The following is an 8,923-nucleotide window of genomic DNA, read 5'->3' on the forward strand; positions in this document are numbered from 1 at the left end:
GCAGGTGAAGCAGGCAACACCTAGGAGGTGCAGTGTGGGCCCTCATGCAGATTTGAATAAAAATAACTCCCTTCCCCTTGGCATCCCCTTCCTCCCTCTAAAGGCTGATAAAGAAAAGCAGGGAGGAGCGCATTTGGAAGCTGGGAGCACAGGAGAGTCATGAGGCCATGATCGGCACTGTCAGGAGAGACTGACAAACGGAGCAAACCCAGAAAAGGTTCAGCCTGCCCCCGAGTCGGCCATAAAGAAAGCGCTGGAGCCTGGGAAGGAGGTGCCACGCGGAGAGGCGGAGAGACGATTATAGCGACACATGACCTGCTGGCCCCTCCCAAGGGCAGCCAGAGGCCCTGCCGAGTCTCACAGCACCACACCGGGCCACCAGATAGCCAAGCAGGAGGGGGGCCCAGGAGACCTGCCCCGGATCAGAGCAACCCCACCATGTCCTGGGTCATGTCTTTGAGGGACTTGGCTACAGGCAGGTCAGTGGGCCCCAGAAGAGCAGGGAGGTGGGGGCAGAACCAGGGACCACCCTGAAGGCAGCAGTCCCAGCCCAGGAGGCATCTGAAGGCTACAGGAGAAAGGGGACATGAACCAGGTAGGGGCTGGTTTTGTGCCCACATACCAGAGGTCCAGGCACTGCAGTTCCAAAGGCAGCCAGGTGCCAACTGCACCCCTGCCTACAGCCCAGATACCACATAGGGACTCACAGCTGCCTTCTGGTCCCACCCTGGGCAGGTTAAGTCGAATCAAGGGTGACTCTGGGAAATACTCATTGACCTACTCAATAACCAGCACCCACCACACTCACTAACCAGCACCCACCACATTCCAGGCACTGGCAGGTGCTGTGGACACCGTGGGAAACCAGGCAGACCCTGATCCTGGTCCCTGCTTCATGGAGCCCACAAGATACAAACAGATGCTTCTTCCAACACAGTCCTCCTCATATTTGCCAAATGGTCCAACGATAATAGGCACATGCAGTCTATTGTAAGTGGCACTGGGCAAGGCTGAAGCCACCTTGAGACCCCTGATTCCAGGGAGGGAGGGGGAGCCCGGGGTGTGAAGCTTACAGCAGCCCCAGTGACACATTTGCAGGAAGCCACCCCAGAACCCATGGGGTACAGCAGACAGTGATCACTGATGAAACGAGGGAACCCCAGTGGCTGTCGGGGCAATAGCTGAAAGGTGCAATCTCGCATAAACACATCTCCCCAAAAGTATCTCCTAAAAAATTACCCAAGCAAGGGATGCTCTGACTCCTTGACCCTGCCCAGCTCCAGCTGAGTCTCCTGAGACTGTTAGCGCTTGGTGCACATTTTCAGCCACGCACGTAACAAATGTTTCTCAAAAGCCTGCCATGTCCAGGACTGTGCTCCAGGCCGCAGCCCCACGGCAGCGGCGAAGCCCACGGGCCCAGGTCTCACGGGGCTGCCGTGCGAGGGGGAACCATGACGGTGCACTGGGGAGGGCACTCCTGGTGGATGTCTCCTCCCAACAACCTGGGAAGGGCCCGGCTCCTGCCTCCACCATGGCAGGCACAGAGTAGGTGCTTCAATAAAGAGACAATTGAATCAATAAAGTTGAATCAATAAAGAAACAAGTGGAAACTAAGGTAAGCTTTGTAGAAACAATTTGCTGGATATGAATAAAGTAACTCAGATACAGATCATCAGAGACACAGTGGCAGCCCAGAGGCGCCGGCAACCCCAGCCCTGTGCAAGATTCACTTTCTGTTCTCGAAGCTGACTCTCTCCCATGGGTCTCCTCCTCTCCTTGGCAGAGTTGCTGATTTCATAAAAACACAGGATGCCCAGTTAAATCTGAATTTCAGGTAAACAAATAATTTTTTAGTCTAAGTGTGTCTCATGCATTATTTGGGATATACTTATATTTAAAATATTCATTGTTTGTCTGGAATTCAAATATAACTGGGCATCTTGCATTTTACCTGGCAACCCTATTTCCTAGCAAAGTCAAGAGGCACTGGGCTGGTGACCGTAGGATGAGGTGAAGCCCGAAACTGTGACCGTGGCTGCCCGCCAGGAAGAGCATGGGCTCTCTCCCGCTACCCCTCCCTCCTCTTGGACTCCCTTCCCCCAGGAACCCCTCGGTTACCTCGCTCTCTCCTCCTCCCTTGGCTCTCATACCTCTCTGAGGAGGCTGGTCCCTACCTGAAGCCCCAGCACCGGGGCCCCATTCCCCTGCCCTCCCCTTCCTCTCCGCACCACTGTATCCCCTGGCATAGGAAGCGATGAGCTTGTTTATTGTTTGCTGTCACTCCCCACCCCCCGAGACACACACACACACACACACACACACACACAACACATCATAAGGGCGGGGCTTCTGGCTGTTTTGTTTTCAGCTGTATCCCCAGCACCTAAAACAGGGCCAGCACCTCACCAGAGCTTAAAACCTGTTTGGGAGATGGAGACACGTGGGGTGGGTTGGCGGGAATGGAAAGCAGGTTCCTGACCCCCCCACAGAAGAAGGGCCATGACTAGCAGCCTCAGAAAGTGCCATGAACAAAACAGGTACTGTGGATCTGAAGGTCAGGCTGATGCCTCCCCTCGACTCCCACAGGCACACGCACAGCAGAAACGGAAGTCTGGCTCCCTCCCTGCACAGTCCCCACCCAGACCAGTGAGGAGCACCGCAGCCTCGTTCCCTCCCTGCACAGTCCCCACCCAGATCAGTGAGGAGCACCACAGCCTTGTTCCCTCCCCGCACAGTCCCCACCCAGATCAGTGAGGAGCACCACAGCCCTCGCTGGTTCTGGAGCAGAACCCTCTGCACCCCCCGAGTCCTCCCTTGCCCACCCTGACACGGCATCTCCAAGCCAGGTTTCCTACCCTCTTCCCTCCCTTGCTGCAGGCCCGGGCCGCAGAGCATCGGCTTCCCAAAGACTTGAGGTTTTTGCAGAAGCCAAGAAAAGCCCCCAGCAGCCAGTAACTCTGCAAAAGTCCCTGGAGGGAGGGGCTGCTGGGGCCCGAGCCACCCTCTAGAAGGGTGGGCCAGAGGAAAAAGGGTGATTGATCCCCCCACATTGACTCCGTCTCTCGGGTTGTAAAGCGCTCTCGTGGGCTTTATTTTTATTTCAGCCTCACCACAGTGAGCTGGGCAGGACTATTCCCATGTCACTGGTGTGGAGGCCACTCACAAACCACAGGCCAGCAGCCCCCGCGTTCCGGCTGCAGGTCCCGGGCACCCTCCCCCAGCAGCACATCCACTGGGACGCACATTGTGGGCAGGGCCAGCGGGTGATACGGAGGAAGAGAACAGGAGAGCTGCCTGCTCTGAAAAGTTGGCAGACGACTGCATCCACAATAAAAGACAAAGTTAAAATATTGAACCAAAAAACATGAAAGGTTTTCATACAGAAATCCCTTTGGATGCTAAACTTTCACGAGGTACTTGAAAAGACAGCTATGTTGACTTCAATCAATTTGCAGAGTGGGTTCGCACACAAAGAAGATGAAAAGCGTGTGGGGCTCTGCTGCCCGTAATAGACTCTTTGCTCCTGTTCCATTCTTGTCTGGGCTCCGTGCCCCAGCTCTTCTCACCCTGTGGGGAAAGCCATGCCTTTCTTGCCAGGCCGCTTCTCCGCCCTGACCCTGGGGCCTGCCCAGTGCCTCCCAACTAACCCACATCTGCTCAGCTCCTTGACTGGTTCGTGAGCCTGGCCACCAAACTGCGTCTGAAAGAGTGTCTCTTAGAATCTGCTGCACAGGCCCGGGAAGGGGTGGGGCAGGTGCGGGGGGGCTTGCTCTGCTCTGGGATCTGAGTCCTAAGGGCCGCAGAGACCCAGCTTGCTGGCAGTCAGCTTCCCCAGCTGCATGGAAGAATTGCAAACTGAAGCCAAGGCAGAGGGGATAGCAGACCCAGGAAGTGGAGAGAGACGCAAGAAAACAGCCCCGGGCCCCAGATCCGGCAGAGCCCACAGCCAGCCCGACCCCTGGATGTCCCAATCACCTGAGCGTCTGTCCGTCTCTGCTGGAGCTGGCATGAGCTGCTGTCAGTGACCTGCATTTGCAGCCTCTGCCAAAAATGTCCAAAAACCAGCTGCCTGTGGGGCTTACTTGAGAATACTTCCGTGGTTGGGCTCCATTGACCTGAATTCTGGCACTAGTTTTATAACTAACTGCCCAGGGGAGCTTAGCCAGGGCATTGCATCGTCTTGTGACTCAGTTTCCCCACTATAAAACGGATTAAATAACAGGTGAGAGCACGTTGAAGTCAAAAGCACTGTGCAGATGGATGCATTGGTGTCTCCACACCCCAGGGTCTCTCCCTCCAGACCAAGGCTTCTTAGGAAGAGGAACCTCGTCCTCACCTCCTTACCCTCAACACCTAACACCAGACCTGGCCCTCACAGAGTGCTTTAAAAGAATTCTGGATGGATGTAAACTCCAAATGATTGAAAGGTGGTCTCACAGAAACGTGCACACCTGTGCACATCGCAGGATTCTTCACAATAGCCAAGAGGTGGCAGCAAGGCAGGGTGAGGTGGTTCATGCCTGTAATCCCAGCACTTTGGGAGGCCGAGGAGGGTGGATCATGAGGTCAGGAGTTCGAGACCAGCCTGACCAACATGGTGAAACCCCGATTCTACTAAAAATACAAAAATTAGCCGGGCATGGTGGCGTGTGCCTGTAATCCCAGCTACTCAGGAGGCTGAGGCAGGAGAATTGTTTGAACCCAGGAGGCAGAGGTTGCAGTGAGCCGAGATTGCACCACTGCACTCCAGCCTGGTGACAGAGCGAGACTCTGTCTCAAAAAAAAAAAAAAAAAAGCCGGGTGCGGTGGCTGATGCCTGTAATCCCAGCACTTTGGGAGGCTGAGGCGGGCAGATCACAAGGTCAGGAGATCGAGACCATCCTGGCTAACACAGTGAAACACCGTCTCTACTAAAAATACAAAAAAAAATTAGCCAGGCGTGGTAGCGGGCACCTGTAGTCCCAGCTACTCGGGAGGCTGAGGCGGGAGAATGGCGGGAACCCGGAAGGTGGAGCTGGAAGTGAGTTGAGATCACGCCAGTGCACTCCAGCCTGGGCGACAAAGTGAGACTCTGCCTCAAAAAAAAAAAAAAATGAAAATTCTGACACATGCTACAGCGTGGACATCGTGACATTGAGGACGTTACGCTAAGAGAAATAAGCTGTCACCAAAGGGCACATGCTCTGTGATCCCACTGACATGAGGCCTCTAGGGCAGTCACACTCACAGAGCAGAAAGAGGAATGGTGAGTGCCAGGGGCTAGGAGGGGCATGGGGAGTTGTTGGGTTGTTCGGGGTGTTAGTTTGTTTTGAGATGGAGTCTGGCTGTGCCACCCAGCCTGGAGTGCAGCGGCGCGATCTCAGCTCACTGTAACCTCTGCCTCCCAGGTTCAAGCGATTCCTCCTGCCTCAGCCTCCTGAGTAGCTGGGATTACAGGCACCTGCCACCACGCCCAGCTAATTTTTGTATTTTTAGTAGAGATGGGGTTTCACCATGTTGGCCAGGCTGGTCTCGAACTCCTGACCTCAGGTGATCTACCCGCCTCAGCCTCCCAAAGTGCTGGGATTACAGGCGTGAGCCACGGCACCTGGCCTGGGGAGTTGTTATTCAATAGGGACAGATTTCAGTTTGGGAAGATGGACAGAGTTCGAGAAAAATGGTGCTGATCACTGCATAACATCATGAATGTATTTAATTTCACTGAACTATACACTTACAAATGGTTAAGATGGTAAATTTTATGTTAGGTGTTTTACCACAATTTAAAACAAAAACCTGGAAAGCATAAACTTGAAATATATGGCGCGGGAAACATCAGGCGACTTCAGCAAACAAAACTGTGAAGCCCAACACGCCCGGCTTATTTGCCGTGGAAATTGCTCTTGGAATCATGACAGGAATCCTTTGGCCTTTGCAAAAATAATAGTCATGACTGAAGTCGGCTCAGCAAAATATCTCCCTCACTTTGAAACCACAGCTGTGGGCCCAGCGGCACTGCCTGAGTACTCACCCTCACCGAGCCAGGCGACGAGATCGCTCAACCTTCACGAAGGCAGTGAGGTGGGGCCGTTCTCCTCCCTACCATAAGGGTGACACCGGTGAGGCCTCAGTCGCTCCCGTGACTTGCCAAGAACGCACAGCCGGTGAGTAGAGGCAGGCCAGGACCGGCCCAGCCACCCCAGCCAAGCCTCCTTGCCTTTTAGCTGTTTCTGCATTTGCAGAGATTACAGAGTACAGCAGCAGTCTTCGAGGTTCAGAGCGAGCCCTTCCACGTTATATTTTATCAACTTATACGTGGTTCGGAGGTAGGAGACGGGACTCGACTCCAGAGGGGTTTGGGCACAAGACCAGATTGAGGACTGGCTGAAATAGACTGGGCCAAAGCAGCTTTCAATCAGGCACCCCCCACCGGTAGGCTATATCGATTTACCGTTGCCATGGCAACACCCAGCCGTTACCAGCCCTTTTCACAGCAGTGACCCAACGATTACTACCCCTTCCCTAGAAGTTTCTGCATGAACTGCCCCTTAATCAGTTCCCTTAATCGCCTGCCCTGCGTTGGTTCCAGTTTCTTCAATGCATGTGTTTCAGTTTTGCAATCTAAAAAAAAGAAAAAAGTTTCAACAGGAACATCCATTTACACAAGGAGGTAGGATTCAACAAGGCAACATTCAGTACAGGTTTTTATTATTTACAAAGATCTTAGCAATTAAAAGTGGGTATAGGTGGGGCACAGTGGCTCAGGCCTGTAATCCCAACACTTTGAGAGGTGGATCATGAGGTCAGGAGTTCAAGATCAGCCTGGCCAAGATGGTGAAACCCCCCCACCCTGCCATCTCCACTAAAAATACAAAAATTAGCCGGGCATGGTTGTGGGTGCCTATAATCCCAGCTACTCAGGAGGCTGAGGCAGGAGAATCGCTTGAACCCGGGAGGCGGAGGTTGCAGTGAGCCGAGATCGCGCCACCGCACTCCAGCCTGGGTGACACCAGGCTGGAAAAAAAAAAAAAGTAGTTATAAATATGGCTGCTACTCTCTGCCCACAGGTAGCCCTGCTCTGCGGGAGCAGTCACGGAGCTGTAACACTGCCACTTCAGTAAAGCTGTTTTCTACCACCTCTGGTTGTCCTTGAAGTATTTCCTGAGCCAAGCCAGGAACACTCGCAGGCCAGGCTCCACTTTGGGGCTTGCCTGCCCTGTGTTGGTTCCAGTTTTTTCAATGCATGTGTTTCAGTTTTGCAATCTAAAAAAAAAAAAAAAACGTTTCAACAGGAACATCCATTTACACAAGGAGGTAGGAGTCAACAAGGCAACATTCAGTACAGGTTTTTGTTATTTACAAGGATCTTAGCAGCTGTCTTATTTCGTCTTCAGAACAACCTGGCAGGTACGTAGTGGCCCATTTTGGAGATGGGGATGGAGTACGGATGAGATTTCCTTCACTGTCCAACTAAAAAGTAATAAATCTGGCACGAACCTGGGGCTTCCACCTTCCAGATTCAGCAGAGCCCAGAGCTCTGCAGCTGCGCCTCCTAATTATGTGAGCTAGGAACTCTTCCTCCCACCTGGCGGCCTCTCCCCCTCCAGGCTCCTTTCACACCCAGGTCATCACACACCTCTGGCTCCCTGCTTTGGAATTGGAATGGCCTCCTACATAAAGGCAGGGTGGTGATCCATTCACCTCTGAACCCTGAGCACCTGACGCTAAAACCAGGGGCTTAAAAACATACTGAAGGAGCAGAGGGAAGAAACGGGGAGGGAGGAAGGAAGAGAAGAAAGGAGACTGGAGGACAATTGTTGGCATATCGACCAAAGGGAGACTACTGGGCTGGAGAGTCCCAGCAGGGGTACTGTCTTTTCCATGAATCTCTTGTGATTTTGTATTGTAGCTATTCCAGAAGCATCCAGGATAGTATCAGTAAAACAGTTGTCTGTGAACGACACACCCAAAAAGCAGCCAAGGTTGAAGATTAGATAAGAGTTCTCTCCGCCGAGAGTGGTGGCTCACACCTGTAATCCCAGCATTTTGGGAGGCCGAGGCAGGCAGATCACCTGAGCTCAGGAGTTTGAGACCACCCTGGCCAACACTGTGAAACCCTGTCTCTAGTAAAAATACAAAAAAATAGCCGGGCATGGCGGGCGCCTGTAATCCCAGCTACTCAGGAGGCTGAGGCAGGAGAATTGCTTGAACCAGGGAGGCAGAGGTTGCAGTGAGCCAAGATCATGCCACTGCACTCCAGCCTGGGCGACAGAGCAAGACTCCATCTCAAAAAAAAATAAAAAAAGGAAAAAGAAAAAGAAAAAAAAGAGTTCTCTCTGCCCAGAGCCTGCCACCTGTGTCTTTGTGCAGGGCAGGCTGGGCATGCCGGGGAGTTACCACCTCTGGGACCAGCCCCCAGGCTGTGATGGGCAGGGCTATTCCCAGCTTTCTTGCCCCTGGGCAGTGCAGCTCCAAGGCAGGTTCCACATAGTGGGAGTGAGTCCAGTGACCCACGGTGGTCACCTGCCCCGGAGAAGGCGCCCCTGCTTGGCTCCTTCCCCTCCCTCTCCCCGGTGACCCACGGTGGTCACCTGCCCCGGAGAAGGCGCCCCTGCTTGGCTCCTTCCCCTCCCTCTCTCATTCCTCCACTTTCCTACTGGCACTTCCCGGGATCGTCTCCCAAGTAACCTACTTGCACGCAAAGCTTTATCTCAAGGTTGGCTTTTGGGAACCCAAAGACAAAAAGCCAGGCCTCTCCGGGCCCATGAGGGGCACTGAAGTTGAGCAAGAAATAGGCCTTTGCTTCAAGCCCCTGGTTGGAGGTTGGCGTCACCTGTGGCAGCAGCATGACTTGTGGAGCTGGGGGTTAGGAGCCTCATTCGGAGGTGAGGGCATCATGGCCCAGGGAGGCAGAATAGGTCACCTGAGGCCACAGGCCGGGAAA

Source organism: Theropithecus gelada, chromosome 5 (genome assembly GCF_003255815.1).
Source record: "Theropithecus gelada isolate Dixy chromosome 5, Tgel_1.0, whole genome shotgun sequence".
In the NCBI taxonomy this organism is placed as follows: Eukaryota; Metazoa; Chordata; class Mammalia; order Primates; family Cercopithecidae; genus Theropithecus; species Theropithecus gelada.